At 39.0% G+C, this 19392-nt stretch overlaps 1 protein-coding gene across 4 annotated transcripts in view; it reads left to right on the top strand.

The window, feature by feature from the left end:
- Window positions 1-11280, top strand: part of LOC121290524 (sodium/myo-inositol cotransporter-like) — a 30142-nt gene extending 18862 nt beyond the window's left edge. The window contains exons 4-6 of one of the 4 annotated variants that reach the window (XR_005945815.1): window positions 4772-4847; window positions 5345-5424; window positions 9515-11280. The gene's annotated coding sequence lies outside the window, so the exon portion shown is untranslated. Of the gene's footprint in view, window positions 1-4771 lie in introns of all 4 variants that reach the window. The other 3 variants (XR_005945813.1, XR_005945814.1, XR_005945812.1) reach the window with 3 other exon arrangements.
- Window positions 11281-19392: the final 8112 nt, after the last annotated feature.

The raw sequence follows: 19392 nt of genomic DNA, 5'->3' as shown, positions 1-19392 counted from the left end.
ACCTTAGTCATCTCATGTCTGAAGATATAAAAATCAAAATGCTTCTGCTTCTAGTTTTCCCAGAAGTAATGCTTCTGGCTGCACTCCATGAAGGAAGCAATAAATGAATTGCACTAAATGCAACAATCTTTTCATCATAAGTGCGTCCTCCTTGGGGCAAGAGATTTCCAATCCAGGTTTCTCCGGCTGCCTTTTTCAAAAAGAGAGAAAGGGTTAAGTTAGCTTCAGTAACTGAGATACAATGAAATTCAAGTGTTCCTATACAGCCAATTATGGTGATGCAGAAAGGTGACTATAGCAAACAATTGTATCCTGTATGAAAATTATAGTATGATGATTGCATGTAATGATGAGTGAAAAAAAAAATTTCCAGGTGGCGGTTGGATGTAAAGGGCACTGTGCTGCCATCTGAGCATGGATAGCAAGCGAATAAAGTGCTTCTGTATAAGAGAGGTCATTGTAAGTGATAAATTTTGCTTTAATATACTGCATCCTTGGAAGGTGTGGCTAACTTCTCTGATCTGTTTAAAGATATTACATTTCTGGCACTTTTGCAGGGTAGTTGAGGTGACACTAACTCCCTTGGCTTCTTCCTCGCATTGATCCCGATGGAATTCTGTGCCTCAACATTGCCTCTCCTGTCCCTTCTCTTCTCAACTGCTTTTCCAATTCAGAATCTAGTGGATTTGTACTCTGTTCAGTTCAGAATTTTCAGAGGAAATAATTTCTGTATTGCACCCAAAACTGATTTCTGTGTGCCCCTTATGTTGCTGCGCATTTTTTGAGAACTCACAAACAAGCAGCCTCTCAGAGGCACACCAACACCTGGAACTCGACTAATTTATACAAGTAAGTTTAGTGGGGTAAAGGTTTGAATGGCAGAGACCCTAATCTGCTGCACTTCAGGTGATAATCACTAGCCCAAAGAAAATTTGACTTAAGGATCTTATAGTGGCCTCACCACTGAGATCAACTAGCTCAGTAGAAATCAGTGACTGTAACCTGGGACATTTCTGCATCAGTCCATTCTACTTTATTATTGTCAGGCAAATCTAAAGCTAACCTATACATAACCTCATGTAGACCTGGACATCTTTCGTTTGCCTTGGTAAATTCAACACAGATGTTGCTCTTTAGGGAATTTTAAGATTATGCTTAAGCTCAGATTGACAGACTCTCTGCCTTAGATCAGTGGTTCCCAGCTGGTTAGTAAAGGTTACAAGTTAGCTTTATAATGTATTGCAGAGTCTGCATTTCAGTGATGGTGTACTATTTTCTCCATCCACACAGGTTCTATTTCCATATTGACATGATCCAGGTGTGTAACTTGCATGTAAATTATGTTCATTGCTACATTGATAATGTTGACTCTTGGGTAACTGCTTCAGTCATCTTGCCCCTAAACTCCTTATTGGGTAAATCTGACTGTAGTTTGAGGGGGAAAATGCAATATTATTTTAAATAAATTTTTAGGACCACATTGTGGTGAGTCCAGTTAAGGATCCAATAAGATGTTTCTGTGTGAGCATTTCATAGCCTGTTTGGCTTTGCTTGCTGAATGCACTTCAACCTGAAGCATGACCATCAGAGATGGAGCCTTGGTGAGATACGTTTTTTTTTAACCAGGAGGAGATTGAACGCATTGGTCTCAGGTAAGGCGGAGCATCTCCTCTTTTTTTAAAAATGAAACAGAACGTTAAAGAGCATGGGAACAAGTTTTCCCATGAATTTTGGCTTTTTCTTCAAAAAAAAATTATTCTGATTTAGGAAGTGAAAATTACTTCTCAATGTACCTGCACCAATGGCTTCCTCCTGTCAGCAGCTGCATGCTGCCCAGCTCAAGATTATGATGAAACAACTGGGAGGTGGGGTTATAATGAAGGTTGGTTCCCACATGAACTGGTGATCACTTAGATGCCAAATCAAAAGTAACTTGTAGCTGAGTGGTGGTATGAATAAAGTTTGGATCCAGATTGTTTAAATTCCTTGGTTACAATTGTTCTTAAGCTCAGAGATATGTTTGTTTTATATTGGAACTCATTAAATTTTTGGCTTGGTGGGGGGGGGGGGGGGGGGGGGGGTAAATCTGTGTTGCCATCTATTGCTGGTTAAACCTAGGCAGATTCAAACCTAGGTGGCCAGACCTTCCAATCTGAGGAAACTTGGATGGTAAAGGTGTGGGATGTAGACAAAAATTTCTGGAGATCTGGGGCTATTTTAGACCTAAATTGCTTTGGTTTCATTATTCTGTTTCAATTGTACAATACACTGTAACCTCGCTTTCAGAAACTTTGTTAAAAGGACATCAGATTCGTTTGTAAAAAGTCGTGTTTAGTGATTGCATCATTGCATAGATGCATTTGGGTGGTGGCTTGTGGGAAATGTCAGGCGATTAAAAGAATGAGTTACTGTATACTTTTTCATTGTATTTTAACACCTCATTTAATTTTACTGGTCAGCCTAAAATTTCTCCATTTTGACAAATGAGTAAAATTAATTCCTTATTTTGCTGCATATTGCTGCCGGATTAATGTTGAAAGGTCAGTTAGTGCTGCAGGGTATATCTTGCAGCTGATCTGCTCGTCACTCGCCACTCCCCTTATTAATCTTTGAAATCAATAAGCTTAATGTGCTTTTATAGCACACTAATATTTTGATTGGCGATGCATTGCTTGTTAATGATGGCATTGAAACTGTTCTATGGAGGGAGTTAACAAATAAGGAACCAACTTTTTACACTGAGAATGAAGAAATCTTTAGTTTATAAATGCAGTTTAAAAATAGATTAGGTGATTTAAAATGTTTTTATATGCATAAACCCAGAAAAGCAACTTGATTTGGTACATTAATTCAGATCTTCAAGATTTCATATGAGTTATGGACTTTAAGTTTAGGGGAAATTGACTCTCCATTATTATATCCAATCGTATGTTATAAGAAAGTTTGCTGCAGCGAGTTCAAAGTAACAGTAAACAATCAGAAATCTATGTACATCTAATCGCGCAGAAATGACTAGTTGGCAACGTAAACCAGCCCACCCTCCATCCAGCTTTTTTTTAAAAAGCTTATTAATTTTTTAAACTTTTAATTTCATTTTCTGCAATCTGCAATGATGTGGTTTAACAATTTTAGTTTTATCATTTTGTTGGGGTTATAGGGTAAAAAAGTATCTGAAACAATGCAGATTTGTGCTTTTTAGGGTTTAAAATTAGCTACAGGTCTTTTGTGCGAAACAAAAACTTTTTGTTCAAGCATAATTCTTTTGGTTTATATGTAAGCCTCTAAATTCTATAATTACAGGAGATGGCAATCCTTAAGCTGGTTTGATGACAAGGCTCCAAATATTCATGTCCTGGTTTTCATGCTACTTGATTATGTAATATCTACATAATTATTGAGTTTCCACTGTAGTTTGTATAAAAATGAATAAGAATATTTTGCTGTGGATGCAACTGAAGATCTTGATTGTGAGCAGAAAAATGCACAAAAAGACCATGTTTGTTAAAGATTTGGAAATGACTTGCATAAACTGCCACCTTTTATATTCCACAACCAGTTAAGCCTTCCACTAAGCAGAAAGGTTCACTTTGAGTGTGAAAGATTGCATTTTTATTTTGAAGGTAAATTTTTAATTTTTCCTTGCTGGTACATTTAACTGACCCAATAGAGCATAATTGAAAATGAACCATGTTGTTCTGAGTATATGTATTCCAACATAGTATATAATCTGCACAGAATGTTGATTAAAATGTTTTATGTTAGGTGCATATATCATACCCCGTGTCATGTTTTTAAATTTAAACTGTGTGAGGTCTAGATGGTTTTATATTCCTTTTAATTCTAGATTGACATTCAGATGAGAGCCAGTCTGGCCAAGGAGGTTTGATTTAATTCTGTGTTTAGCTTATAGAAGCATTGCTTTATGTGAATGAGAATCCATGGTTTACATCCTATTATAATTTTGAGCTATGGCTTAAGTTAGCAATTGACTATAAATGCAACTAGTGAATCAGTGTGCGCATGTGGAGAGATTGTTTAATCACCTGGCTTTAACTGGTTTGGAGTGTCTTGGCAGTCAAATGTAACTAGGCCAGAGTGACACTGATTGGCTGAGCACTTTTACTGTTCCCTGCAAAATTGTTTTAACAATTGTTCATAGTACAATGGTATCTCTTTTACTTTCAGGGGAAATATTTGTGGAGACTCTGAAGCCATACCAGGAAGCGCTTTGAAAGCCACGCTACTCATTAAAATTTTAAATCCAAAAAACTCAAACCAGTCACAACACTCTGAAGCAAAACAACTGAAAACAATTTCCATTATGGAAATTAATTCTCGTTTTAAAAAAAAAAATACATGGAACCCAGTGTTCCGGCAAAAAAAAACTTTGCACCATTTATGAACCGATAGATGCTGTATTGTGCCCAATATTTTGTATATATTTATTGAACAAAATCTTCCGTTAGTGTTTAAAGCCAGCATATACTAGCATCAGCCCAAGCCTTTGTCCGGTGTGCTAAAATGATTGTTGCCTTACAATTGGCTGTCCATAAGCTCTGTCATTAACTCATTTGATGTCCTTATTGTGACAATTTCATTGTTTCTCCAACTAAAATTTGCTATTTTACAAATTTTGTAATTGATCCACTGTGTATTGTTAGTACTTTACAGGATTGGTGAACTGGTATTCTATTACTGAACAAGCCAATATATGTAGTTGTTTAGCTTCTCCATAATTTGCTGATTCTGATCTCTGATTAATGAACTGCAGTACATTGGACCATATGTCTATGGCTACCCTTTCCTGTGAAAAATTGCTGCTATCGTTTTGTGCTGCCTCTGTGGAGGTAGGTAATGTAGTTTATTTGCTATAGAGGTTGCCTTCACTCTAATAGATATCATAATACCAAGTTTAATGCATTCGAGACTTTGTATATATATTTTTGATAAATTTGAGATCTGGACTTTCTTTGCTTTTATTAAGATAACTTAGTTTAATATACTTAGATACTGTTACTTACATGCATGTGGAAGATATGGAATGAGGTAAATGGTACCAAATCAGTTACTGGAATTATATTTTGTGGATTATCATTTCTAAGTTATAAATGATTTTAAATTTTAGACATGGTTAAATGGCATATGTTGCTTGGCAACAAGTATTGAGAATACCGTAATAAAACAAGTTAGTCAGCTGAAAAGAATGCCAGTTGGTTACTTGAGTGGCAATTACAGGTACTTCCTATTGAAATTGAGCTGGTTTGATTTATCAATTAGTCACAATGTTAACAGATTTGCTTCAGTTTACAGTATTTGGGGATCAGTTCTTGCGTATATTCTACAGGTTTACATTATCCAGAGCTGATTTAGAAGCAGACTAAATATGGTGCGTTGGTGCACAAAAGGAACAACAATAACACAAAGGTCAGACATTCTCCACTTTCTTTGGCAGATCCTATCAATCATAATTTGCGGCCTGGCTGGTTGGGGTGGGTGGATGCATGTGTATGTGTTGCATATGATCTTGTCTGGATGGGAGTGATGGGGGATGTGGTTAGTGGGAGGGTGAAGCTGTCTACTATTTTTTCATGGTAGCAAAGCAAGTTTAAATTCTAGGTTCAATCCTTGATCTACTTATTTTGGAGCAGTGGCAGGGACACTAAATTTGTCCTCCATGGCCCAGGTTAAGTGTTCCTCCTCCTAATGCTGTCCAGTAACCCCTGCTGGAAGTGCAGAGATGGGTGTTGAATGAGGATATGGTCGGAAATTGGCTGTGATCTTCCTCTCTTCTGGTGCAGTAGCCTACATATAAAATTGAAACATAAATAACGGCCACTTGAATAAGATACATGAGAATACTTGTTTCTGTGGAACTGTACCTCAGCAAGTAATTAACCCCTTTAGGAAAGATAAGGGAAAAAATTTGGTGGGATGATGAAATGGTACACTTTTGTTAGTGTGCTCTTTATTGCATCAAAGGCAGCACAAGAAAATACTTGAACGTGGACAAATCATTGATTGGTTTGTTGCCTTTTAGTCCTTAAAAAAAAAAAAGCAAAATCGCTGAACAACCTTTAAAATTTTCAGAATGCTTGCAGATTACAGCAGGTGGCATCTGTTTATACAAAGGCTATATCAGTAAATCTGAACTGTTAAAATGAGTGTTTAAAAAGGAGTAAGATGACTATGGATAAGCATATTATTGGCAGCAGTAAGAAAGAAGCGATTTTAAGTTTTTTTTTGTTAGTCAAAATTGTTAAACACCAAATGGAATATTTAAGGGACGCAAGTTGGATATAAATATGGGAATCAAGAAATGATGGGATATGGCATTTTTCTTTTAAATCAAGATTGTGAATTAATTGCAGAGACAATCAAAGTGAGTTTGAGATCTAATGTGTTGAGATCAGTAGAGCATTAAATGCCAGTAGCACACATGGAGGGCAAAACAGACATTATATACCAGTATTGCGTGAATAATGGGGAAAGTCTTCTGAACAAGCAGAGACGAAGTGGAATAAGACAGCAACAGGTGGTGCATTGGATAAGACTTGTATTTTCAGAAAGTGATAAACTCTGCATTTGAAGCTTTCAAAGATAAATTTACATGGTATACTCATTATTATTAAAAACAAATACTGCAGATGGTGGAAATTGAAATTAAACCGGAAAATGCTGAAAATATTAAGCAGGTCGGGCAGCATCTGTGGAGAGAGAGGGAGAGCTATTTCAGATTTGACCTTTTTAATAGGTCACATTTAAAACGTTAACTCTGTTTCTCACTCTACAGTTGCTGCTTGACCTTCTGATATTTCCAGCATTTTCTGGTTTCTTTTATGGTGTACTCATTGTTTGGAATGAGGTTGGGGTGTTGATAAATAAACATAGCTCTGTTGAGGCAAACGTGAGTTTTAGAATTCTGCAGGAAATTATTGAGTTTCCTGCTTTTACACTATTCCATAACAGTTTGGAGGAGGGCGCTATAAATAATGGGGTGAAGATTTGGATATAATGCTTGACTATTCACTAAAACTATCCAGTGAATATGAAGCTGTTAACAATGATGGTCAACTATGGAAATGCATTTTTAAGATTTCTGGTTGTAAGACGAAGATTATTTGAAATCTTATTGGCAAGATGTAAACTATGCATGCTATATTGTGTGCAGTTTTGGACACTTTTCCAGAGGATATTGATTGGAAAGAGTTAGCCAATGGGCTGCCTGGGATGTATCTAGCATTTGTATTATTGAGACTCACTGAATTAAACTGGAGAAATGATTGGAGAAAAGATTTGAGAGGTAATATGATCCAGGTCTCTTCAAAACCCTGAAAGATATGGACAAGTAAGGATTTATTTTAAGATTTGATATTTGTGGGAGTACAATGTGATAAATTTCCTGTCTTTTTTTCTTGATTTTATTCCTTCACTTGCTTGCCTGACCTGACTCCTCTGTACATGAGGTGGGTGCAAGGCTTGTTGACTGGGCATCATCAATACCCCTTGTAACTGACTGCAAGGAGGTACTAGGGACCATTCAGGTATGATTGACCTCTCTAATTTTCACTCCCCTTTCTGGGAAGAAACTTAGCTTCAAGTCCCACTTAACTCAGTTTCTGATTTGAGTCTATCCCTGTTCTGTGGCAAACAGAATTATTTTGATTGTAGATAGAGAAGTCTCAGACAAGATCAGTGTTGGTGTGTCTTTAGTAAATCAACTGAACAGATTCCCATGATGCAACTGCTTTTTAAAAAGGAGTTTGACGAACAGTTGATCTAGTAATGGGAATTTAAGGTTTAAAGATAAAAAGGAAAACCTAAATTATTCCATTGTTATAGTTCCAGCCCTGTTAGGGCCATGGAACTGCGCAAATCGCAACTAATTGGGGTTCAGCTTCTATTATTTTATATTTTGGGGTGACTGCTGAAATTACTGTCAAGTCAGGAACTGTTTGCTTCAGGAAGCTAAATAAATTTTGGTGATTCAGTGACTGAAAATTATATATGATGATTGGGAGTATGGGCTTGAATTGCTTTTTTCTTGTTCTATGCTTTATTATGTTGTATTTGTTTCAATTTAAGACATTAAGGGTCCAAATTTTCCACTTGTGCTCAACAGAAAAGCTATGCATTATGGAACACATTGACCAAACTTGGAATTTTGTTTTTTAGCAAGCACAAGGACCTTGCATGGCATTGTGGAGAGAGTTACAGACCCCAAATAAATTTTGCTTTTTTCTGTGCTTAATTCTTTTTTTCTCCCTTTTTTATCTTTGTATAAGAGATCCTTGTTCTATTTACAAGACAGACCTGCTTTCAACCACTCTTAGTTGTCAACTGGTTCAGTGGTAGAACTGCCTCTGAATCAAAAGGTTGCAGGTTCAAGCCCCACTCTAGGACATGAACACATAATGTTGCACTGAAATGATGCCTAGATTAAGACTACTAAATTATCTTTCAATTGACAGATTAAACCAAAGTCATTCCTATCTATTCTGGTGCGTGTGCGTGGTGCGTGTGTGTCGGAGCAATATTCAAAGAAGGCACAGGGCTTCTCAAAGTGCCTTGGGCATTATTCATTCCTTAACAGACAACTGATCATTCATCTCATTGTGAGATCTTGCTGTACGACTGCCTACCTAACAATAGTGACTATGTGCAAAGTGATTCATTGCGCATTGACCTGCGATATCTGAAGATGTAATGACTCACCATGTAAATGCAAGTTGTTTTCTTAACTGTTTGACTTAGCAGGCTTTTCCCTGCTCCCTCCACCAAAACAAAATGTACAACTTGCAATTGAGAAGTAGAAGTTAAGTCTGCTTTATTTTAAGTACTTTGATGTCAACGTTCTTGGCATAATGCCAAAGGGAAATTAAAGATTTCTAATGTGCACACTTCTGTCTGTACAAGAGGAAACGTTGGGCCCTTATAGTTGAACCTAGTTACTGTAATGATTGAACTTGGTATGTTAATTCAGATTACTGTAAAAAATTATTTAATAAAATGTTATTTCTGGTAATGGATTGTTCTAAAATCCTTGTCTTTTAGGAAAATAGTATGTTGTAGGCTCAATTTCATGTGTACTGTAGACACTGATGATGTGTTTGTGGAATTAATTATGTATATGTTTATGTCATGTTTTATTACACTTTCTGTATCCTGCTATTTTGTGAAGGTATTCTGTTTTTTGATTCAGTTTCAAACTGTTCAGTGCTATTGAGAGAATGTTCAAATGAGGCTACCCCATTGAAAGCTATTCCCTTGGGTACTTGAACCAAGGTGTTCTCTCAGTTGTGCTCACTTATTGATTCTTGATTTTAAAAAATTCTTTATATGAAAATGTTTATTGCTTGACTCAATGTGAAGTATGTTATTTCTGGTATATATTCTGATATGTATTACTGGCAAAAGTGATAAACCCACTTCTGTTGTTTTATCAGACTGATCAGAAAAATGTATAATGTGTTGAGGTTTTTCATTCTCTTGACCTTCTGTGTCTTTTAAATTTCAGAATCTTTTGTCAAGATCCATCTTTTAAAAAGAGGATGTGTACACAGTCTGAAGGTTCCCATTTGAAGCAACTGGCCTCCAGAAAGTGAATGGAATAAAGTGAATATAGTTTTTCTTAAATACAATTTGAAACCCCATCAAAGGTAGCTTATCCTCCTTGCCCTGGCCTAATGACAATGACATTCTTGATACCCTATTCAAAATGATGTCTAAATATATCAACTTAGCAGGTGTCTTGAATTCTCTTTTTTTTGTCTATACAGGTGGAATTATGCAGGTACCTTTTGTTTTAAGCAAGCTAGTTGTCCCATGTTGACTAATAGTCAATTTAACATTGGCTACCTGCATACTCCATTAATGGCTCACTTCACTTAGCCATTTGTATTGACTTAGTATATTGCACCTTTTGTGCTAGTCAAAGAGCGCTAAGTGAAACCTGAATGTTGGAGGGTTGTTGGGGATTCAAACTCCTGCTGCCAGAAAATCAGTTGTTATATTTAGAAATAATTTTGGACATGCTAAATAGTTTTGTAATAGTAGAAATACTTGAAATTGATATGCCTCATACATCAAAGTTTAGGAATAACAGGACTATTCAGAGCATAGTGTTTTTAAACAAAAAATACAAACCCTTAAATGATTCCTTTTTTGTGGTGATGGATAAGACATATCAATTTCAAAACTGCAGAAGCATTTCTACGTTTAAAACTACCTAGTCTTAAATTATAGCTATACATGTCAAAGTAGTGACTGGCAGCAGAAGTGTCATGTTTTGTTCTGCTGGATTTTTTATTTTTGCACTCTTAAGTGTATCCACCCATATTACCACCTTTTGGACCACTTGGTTAACCTTAATAGATTTGGTTGCAATGTAAAGCATTCTAACATGCAGCTGTTGAACAGTGCAAAGGGAGAATGCTGTAGCAGTGCTATCTAATCCCCTAATTGGCGCATTGTAGGCCAAAAATATGAAGTTACAAATCATTCCCCCATGCAAAACATTCCACAAAGATGTGTATTAAATGTTTTTGCAGTTCTAACAACTTTGGCCTATTGCAAAAGACCTTTTTTGAATTGCTTCTGACTATAGTATCCACTTTGATTTATTAACAAAGGTCTCAATTTTTAAAAACACAACTGGCTTTGGTTGGGTAGTAAAAACTTCACTCTGCTATACTTTAAACTGCAGAGAGGATGCTGAATAAAACTTGCATTTTTTTCCTCACTATGGAGGGAGAATCTGTTTGTTGAAGTTTTCAATTTCTTGGCTGATTAGCTCAAAATTGGCTTGATAGGGAAATTTGATTTGGAGAGCAAAAAGTAAAGGATGTGAAATTATAGGTAGATGCAAGATGTCTTAATTTCATGATGAAAGTTCTGGGCTGCAGCAACAATATACCCAAGGATTTGAAGTAACTGAAATAACTTTTGACTTCACTCGTGTGTGTGTCTTGTGTATATATGTAAAATTTTCCTGAGTAATTGCTTCACACATGATCAAGAATGGGAGCCTCCAGAGAAAGTACATCTAGTCCTTATTTTTTTACTAAAGGTATGATTCATGAAATTGTACATGCAACATGTGGATGGAACACCATTCAGGAAAAATTTTCATACTGTGCTGTTAAATTAATGTAAAAATGTGAACTTGAAGTGCATTAACACTTTCAAGATGCTGATATTTTAACCTATTTTTCTTGTTTCAATGGTATTAAAGTATATTGTTTTGCGCAACTGAAAATTAATAAAATTCAAATTACTCACTTAGGTATGTGTCTTTTTTACAGTTTTCTGAATTTCTAAAACCTATGGAAACATCACCCTGCTAATGATATGGAAATGTGCAGTAGCCAATATAATTGCAAAAATCCTTTCCAACTGGAGATGCTAAAATGTGCTCATGCATATTTCTGGAGATTGTGCTGGAATATGGAAGTTTCTCAAATGATTTAAGCATCCAAGAAGAAGTGTGGGGGTGGTGGGAGTGGAAATAGTTCAAGGAGCTAGATGGATTTAGAAGCAGGACCTTGTAATTTTGCAATTCTGGATTAGTGCCATTGTGGATGAGGAAGATAACTAAGAGTGGATGAGCAAACTGTCCATGGCATCATGGAGGCTAATCAAGTGGAGGGGAGTGAAAAGGAATGTGGTAGGAGATAGTATAGTCAGGGTGATAGATGCTGTTTTCTGTGACTCCAACTGGGAGTTGAGTTGCCTCGTAGCTGTGGAAGGGGAGGATCCAGTTTCCATGCAGGAACTAATGACATGGGTTGAACTACTAATGAGATTTTGAGGAGCTAGGGTTGAAATTAAATGTTACTTGAGCCGCATGAAAACTGGCATGAGGTTAAATGGATCAGAGTTGAATACGTGACTGAAAATAGTTTGAGGCAGGGTTGGAGCTCTGGTCACCTTATTTGAGGAAGGATATATTTGCCTTGGAGGGAATGTAATGAAGCTTCATTAGACTGATTCCTGAGATGAGGAAATTTTCCTACAAGGCCCATATTCCCTAGAATTTAGAAGAATGAGAATTGAACATTCCTAAGGGCTTGACAGGGAAAATGGGAGAATGTTCCCCTGGCTGAGAAGTCTAGAACTGGGGAGGTCAGTGTCACGATAAAGGGTCAGCTATTAAGGATGAAGATGAGAAATTGCTTTATGGGGTTGGAGCTCTGCGGGGGGGGGGGAGGGGCCTTTTTGGAGAGCTCTGGATGCTTATAGAGCTTTATTCACCAAGGCTCCTTAGCTAGCATCTTCCAACTCCTCAACTGCTACCATCTAAAAGGACAAGGGCAGCAGATACTTGGGAACACCACTACCTGGAAGTTCACCTCCAAGCTACTCACCAGCCTAACTTGGAAATATATCGTTATTCCTTCACTGTCACTGGGCCAAAGTCCTGGAGCTCCCTCCCTAACAGCACTGTGACCGTACCGACACCACAGGTATTGCAGTGGTTCAAGAAGGCAGCTCACCACCACCTTCTGAAGGGCAACTCGGAATGGGTAATAAATACTGGCCTAGCCAGCAATGCCCACATCCCATAAATGAATAATAAAAAAATGTTCAAGATGGAGGTCAATAGATTTTGGAGTAGTAAGAGATATATGTGGGGATAGTGTAGAAAGGTGAAGTTGAGGTAGATCAGTCATGATTTTATTAAATGATGGAGCAGGGTCAAATGCGTACTGCTATTATGAATGAAAAATTATCATGACCATGGCCTTCTCACTTAAAGGAATGATATGGTGCTTTTTCTTGGAAAGCTTTGCAACAATGAAATCCTGAGAAGGGTAATAATTTAAACCTTGATAGACTTGTAAGGTTTTTTTAATGTATATTACAAATGCATGCTTTCCCCCCTATTTACCTCAAAATGGGGTGGGTAGCCTTACCTGACCCATTAATCCTGATGATAAAGCCAGCACTATTTGAAAAGGGTCAACTGCTGAACACTGTCTGTCTCAGGTGTTGTACTCCACTTTGCAGAATTTTAAAAAGTTAACTCCCTGACTGCCATTCTTCGAGCATATGCTATGAAGGCACCAAACTGTTTGTAACTGCTAAAGAGTCCCAGCAACAGTAATTGAAATTTTGTGGGGTTCAGAGACAGGATTAAATTAGCTTGCTCCTGGGATACTAAGGGAAAATGGAGAATATAATATCTTATTTGAGTGACTGTTAGCTTCAACTGGTCACCATTTAAAAAATTTACCCATTGCATATCTTTGAAAGAAACGTTTAGTGTAAATTATGATATAAAGTGGCTGTATCCCTTCAACCAAGTTACTATATTAACGCTCCTACATGATACATGGGACTGGATGTTTTACTGCCATTGACTCAAATTAATCCTACATTTAATGGCTTCCAGGTAACAGAATAAAACAACGAAACAGATGTTATGGACAGGAGCAAGAGAAACTGACTTCTTTCTTATCCCTGTCTATAAGCAGAGGTGTTTTAAGTGGGTTGGGGTGTGTTTTCCCCAAACCCTCAATTGGTGTAGTTCAGTTTAATAACTTAGCAGCAAACACACGTTATGATTAACTCAGAAGGTTAGTTTATTCACATTCAAACCCAGGGGGGTGTTTGCAACCTCCCACACACATACAGTAAGTGAGGATAGAAAAAAGGAAGATTTATAACTATGGGTAACAACAGTGAAAGAACCACAGAAATGAATTTTAGTTCATGTGATGTGCAAAGTCTGAGAAGTCAAAGTCTAGCCAGTGTTCCCTTGGTGGTAAGTCCTGATGAGTTTCTGGTTGGAAACACCACAAAAATCCTTGAAATGTATAACGCTGCATCACAATGGACTTTGCTTAGATCGCGATTTTTAAAATCAAGCAAGCTTTGAGGAGTTGAGAGATGGTAGCCGGCTGCTTGCTCAGCTGAGCTGCTGGAGTCCTTTTTAGTTGATGTTAAGAATAGTTGGAGGCTTGCTCAGTTCTTGAAGGAATTTAGAGATTTCAAAATGGTCATTTGAGTCTTATGGCTTACTTTCTCCACAATGATGTTAAAAGGGATGTTTATCTAATGCTGGGAACTTGCTTTTCCAGACTGATGATGTCCCAGCTATTAGTTTTTGAAAGTACCATCCATATTAAGGTTCTTGTGTTGAGAAGCAGTTGTCTTGGCGGACTCTCTGGCTCTGCCAGAGGGGTAAGCTTATCAAGATGCAAATGATGTCCATTGTCCACCCAATGGTCCTCTTTTGAAAACTGCGAGATGGGTCTATTAACAACTCTACAGAAATGATTAGTTCTGGTCTGAGAGTTCCATGGTTTTGTGATTATAATGTCCTTAATTATTTTGATATATATAGTTTTTGACTTTTTATGTCTTAGACATAATAGTCCTTTTAGACTCGGTGGGGGGGGGGGGACAATTTTTTTAATGGGGTCTTGCAAAAGGAAAGAAAAAAGAGGTGTACATACATTCTTTCATTGTTATGGCACAGCCGATGGTAAATGCTAAGCTGCTCAAATTCCAAAGGGAAACTTGAAACAACTGCCACAACTGTTTTGTAATTTGTATAAATTTTGAGATGCATGCCTTGAATTCAGTATTAATAATACCAGAGTCTTATAGGTTTCTTACAAAACTAAATTACACCAATGTAATAATAAAAATCTCTCTACCTTACCAGTAATCTATGGGAAAAATAAACACACTTTAGCTTCTGGCTAGGTAAAACATTTCATCCCTACTTTGAATTCAAGCTAGTCTGATTTATTTAAAAATGTAAGACAAATGTTCCCTTTGCCTAAAACATTCAAAAACTTCTCCCATGTTTATCTAATTAACATTTCAAACCTAGTTTATCTTCTGGTACATCAGAGCCTTCAGACCAACTACCTTTAATTGAATTAAGTCATACACACAGACATAGCCACGGAGAAACTATTATTCTACAATACTAATAACATGAAAATTATATGTTCTTGACACTCATTCACACTGGCAAATCAAACACAGCTATTAGGTGTGATGTCAGTTCCCTGCTACATTTCTGAGGTTTAAACTCAGGATAGGGTGCTAGCAATGATATTGTCCTTTCTTGCAATGTGGTAATTTTAGATTGAAGGGCTGTGAGAGCAGCAGAATAACCTGGCATTGGTTACTTTGAATTTTTCCAGAAATTTTAGATTGTGATCAATGTCTAATAGGGCCTCTCGGGGCCCATGGTGAACATAAATTTCAAAATGCCGGAGAGCTGGAAAGACCTAAGGTTTCTTTCTCAACTGTGGAGTATCTTTTCTGGTGTTAGTTGAGCTTTTTGAAAAATTACCAATTGGATGCTCAATTCCAGAATCGTCATTCTGGAGTAGGACAGCTCCCACCCCTAGATTGCTGTTATCTATGGCTACTCAAAGGGTTACTGAAGTCTGGGGCCATTTGTTTATCAAGATGGCTTTTAATTTTTCAAAAGCCTCTTGGCATTCCTCTGTCCAGACCATCTTTTGTTAATTAAGGGGATGGCTAGACTGCTAAAGTTCAGGACAAACTTTCTATCAAACCTGCGCATTCCTAGAAAATATTTGATTTTCCTCTGGTTTTTGCAGAGCAGGGAAATTGATTAGGGCAGGTACTTTGGCTTCGTGGGGCAGCACATTTCCTTGTCCCACTATGTGCCCCAGGTAAGTCACCTGGCCTTTGTAAGCTAATTTTTTGCCAAGTTCAGACCTTAGAACACTGCCTCCAGGTGCTTTAAGTTACCATTCCGGATGTCACAGGAAATGATCAAATCATCCTGGTACACTGCACAATTGCAGACACCAGCTACAACCTGGTTGGTCCACTTCTGAAAGGCTGCTGGGGCATTTTTAAGGCCAAAGAGCATGACCTTGCATTGGTAAAGGCCATCCATTGTGACAGGCTGAGATTTCTCGCCCTGGGGACTTGCTGGTACCCTTTTAAACAGTTGATTTTGCTGAGGTAGGCTGAGTGGCCCACCTTGTCCAAAAAACCACAAGGTGTGGAATTGGGTAAGAGTTGGCCCTGGTTACTACATTTACTTCCCAGTAATAAATGCAAAGCTGTTTTAGTGCATTGGGACTAGTACAATGGGAGAGTTCTAACTACTCTGGCTAGGCTCAATGATGTCATTATCCAGCATGTACTGGATTTCCTGTCTGACCTGAGCCAGCTTGTTAGGGCACAGCCAGTAAGGGTTTTGTTTGTTTGGTTTGATGTCTCCCATGTCCACATTGTGAACTGTTAGAGTAGTACACCCTGATTGGTCCCTACCGAGGTCTTAAAATTGTTTGAGCAGGGCAGTCACTTTCTCCCATTGCTCTTTGGACAGGTAGGTTGATTGGGCATTTAAGTCTTTCAAGTCTGCTGCATTTACCAGGCTGGTAGTCAGGGGTTCAACCGGGGGAACCTCCAGACCCCCCTCCTTGGCTGACTCCTCTTGGCTGCCCTCAGGTTTCTCCACCCTTTGGCAAACACCCACTGGTTAACTGGGCTCCCAGCTGTAATACCTTTTTAGCAAGTTAAGGTGGCATAATTGGTGCTTTTTCCTCCTATCTGTGGTGCGGATCAGATTATTTACTTCGCTAACCTTTTTGGCCACCAATACAGGCCACTGAATTTGGCTTGGAAAGGGTCAGGGGGTGGGGGGGGGGGGGGACAGTAGCAGCAGCACTAGGACAGGTATTGAAAAGACATTCCCAGAAGGTGGAGACGTACTCCAACATGGTGTTCTCCTTGGGTTCTAGAAATTTCTCTTTTAGCAGTTTCAGGAGGCCTCACACGTCACGCCTGTAAATTAATTCAAAGGTGTGAAGCTAGTGGATTAATTTGGGAAGTCCCTGGTAGCAGTAGGAAGCCTAAACTCTTAGCCCAGTCATGGGAATATTTGGAGCAGTCAGTCCTAATCACGGTTTTCAGGGTTTGCTGATATCATTCTAGAGCTCTGTGGGACTGAGGATGATATGCTGAGGACTTCAGCTGGGTAATACCTAAGCTCTGTATAACCTCCTGAAACACTTTGGAATTGAAGTTGGTCCCTTGATCTGATTGGATCTCTTTCGTCAAGCCGCACTAGGTAAAGAACTGGGTTAGTCCTTTCATCACTGCCTTGGCTGTAATTTTCCTGAGGTGAATCTGACGGCTAAATCCATTATGATGAGGAGGTATTGGTAGCCAGTCTTGGTTTTGGGTAGTGGCCCCACAGGGTCTATCAGTATTCAGTCAAATAGTTCACCAAATGCTGGGATGGACTTGAGGGGTGTTGGTCTAAACTGCAACCTGGCAGGTATGGCAGGTTTTGTAGTATTCATCTGCATCAGACCGCAGGTGAGGCCAGTGAAATTGCTTACTAATATGGGCTAAAGTTTTACGGGTACCCACATGTCCAGCCATTGGAATAGTATAGGCAATTTTTAGAATTTCGCAATGGTATTCTGAGGACAAAACAATCTGGTGGATCACTATCCAATCTTCATGCGTAGGTCTCCAGGGCAATATCCATTTCCACGCTACTACCCTGTCTCGCCAGTAGTAACATGGACCTGGGTGGCTTCTGCTTCAGAGCAGGCAGTCTATGTTATGCGCATGACTTCAGGGTCAGCCTGTGGACTTTAATCAAGGAGGTTTAGCTGAGCACCTGCACCCCCCACCCCCACCCCTTCAGTCAAATTTTTGAAAAAGGCTTCTGCTAACCTGACCTCTGGCTTGGCCTGCTGGAATACTGGCTCTCTGTCATCTAAGCTTTCCTGCCTAGCTTGGGATTGGGTCACTACACAGCCAGGGAAAATCCCTGGAACGTCCTCCTGTAGCTGTCCAGTTTCTCTCTTTTCATTTGGCTGGCCTAAGCTATAGGGAAGACAACCACCTTGCTACCAGCCAGACTGTTCCCAAGTAGTAAGTTGATTTCCTGTCACCAGCAGCTTGGAGCCAATTCCTATCAACACTAGGCCTGAGACTAAGTCTCACTGTAGGTAGATCCAATGGAGGGGGTCTGACAGATATCCTCTTCCCATTCCACTGATCAGTGCCTTAGCTTTCAGGGAGGACTCGGAGGGTAGGCTTATTTTTCCCTCCAACATTAAGGACTGAGTGACCACTGTATCCTGGAGAAATAGAACAGACTGGCTCACATCCTGCAATGGGTGCAGGAACACCATTCCTGAAAGGACGAAACTCCAAGCTGTCAGCTTGGCTATGCACAGGGCTAAGCCCTCAGTGGGGCTAGTTCCTGCAGCAAGGACCCCTGTCTACTCTGTTGCACTTCCTACTGGGGAACCATTCCGGGGGCTACTCTTGTGGAGCTCGATACAACCACCCATTTCCCTTTCAACTTCCAGCATTCAGGTCTGGAGTGTCTTATTTTATTACAGTAGAAAACACACCGGTCTCCAGGTGTTGTCCTTTCAGGTTGGAGGGCTTCTCTCACACTCAGTTGCACTTTCTGTTTTGGGTGGAGCGCCTCTCCTATCTATGATACCCTTCCTATCTTTCCAATGGTTTTGGGGATAGTGTGGAAAGGATCTGCCTGAGTTGCCAAGCCTATGGGTGAGGTCTCTGCTGTGCTGGCTGCATCTCTAGCTGTGAGGATTCTCTGCTCCCCCAAGTGCATCCTTAAGTTGGAGTGTAAGCAGCTTTTTAACCAACCAGTCGAACACAATTTGTTTCAGCCTTTTAAACTCAATATAGGACTGCATGGGTTTCTTATGAGTGTTGCATAATTGCTGGCAATATGCCTCTGGGGCTAACTCATAGGCACTAAGGATGGCAGCCTTGGTCTGTTCATAATTAGTGGACACGTCAGGAGTCAACATGGAATAGATCTCTTGGGCTCTCCTGGATAGCTGCCTTTGAATTTAAAAGGTCCAGATCTCCGATGACCATCTTAGCTGTCCTGCTACTCTCTCAAAAGTGGCAAAAAAGGATTACACATAATGCTGCAAATTTGGGAACAAATCTAGCATACTTAAGGGCCTCAGAGATTGGTTCTGGGGTAGAGAGATATAGACTGTACCAGGGAGTGTTTTTCTCTAGCAGCTTCCATCTGTCTAACACCTCTCTCCCATTGAAGATAACTCCATTTCCAATAATTAGAGTTAGAATTCTCTCTCTCTCCTTTTCACTTTGTCTCTCTGAGATTCTCTTTCTTCCCTCTACTATCCCTCTCAAAATTCTAGCTACATTCTAAGCTTTTCCAGCTCAAATTTAGCTAGGGGAAGGGTTCGGAGTCAGGGTTGAACTCCTCGTCCAGTTGTTCTGGTTGATAAGTGGGGACCAAATACTCCACCAGCAACTGGAGCGGGTCACTTCTTTTAATCTTACTGGGTAGTTTTACTTGCATTTCCCTACCTACAGCTTTCATTTGTTCTGTGCTTAGGGATGCTAGTGTCTCTCCATTTA

The sequence above is a fragment of the Carcharodon carcharias genome, chromosome 18 (assembly GCF_017639515.1).
Source record: "Carcharodon carcharias isolate sCarCar2 chromosome 18, sCarCar2.pri, whole genome shotgun sequence".
Taxonomy (NCBI): domain Eukaryota; kingdom Metazoa; phylum Chordata; class Chondrichthyes; order Lamniformes; family Lamnidae; genus Carcharodon; species Carcharodon carcharias.
The sequence above is the reverse complement of the archived record's forward strand: the minus strand, read 5'-3'. Positions and strand labels throughout refer to the sequence as shown.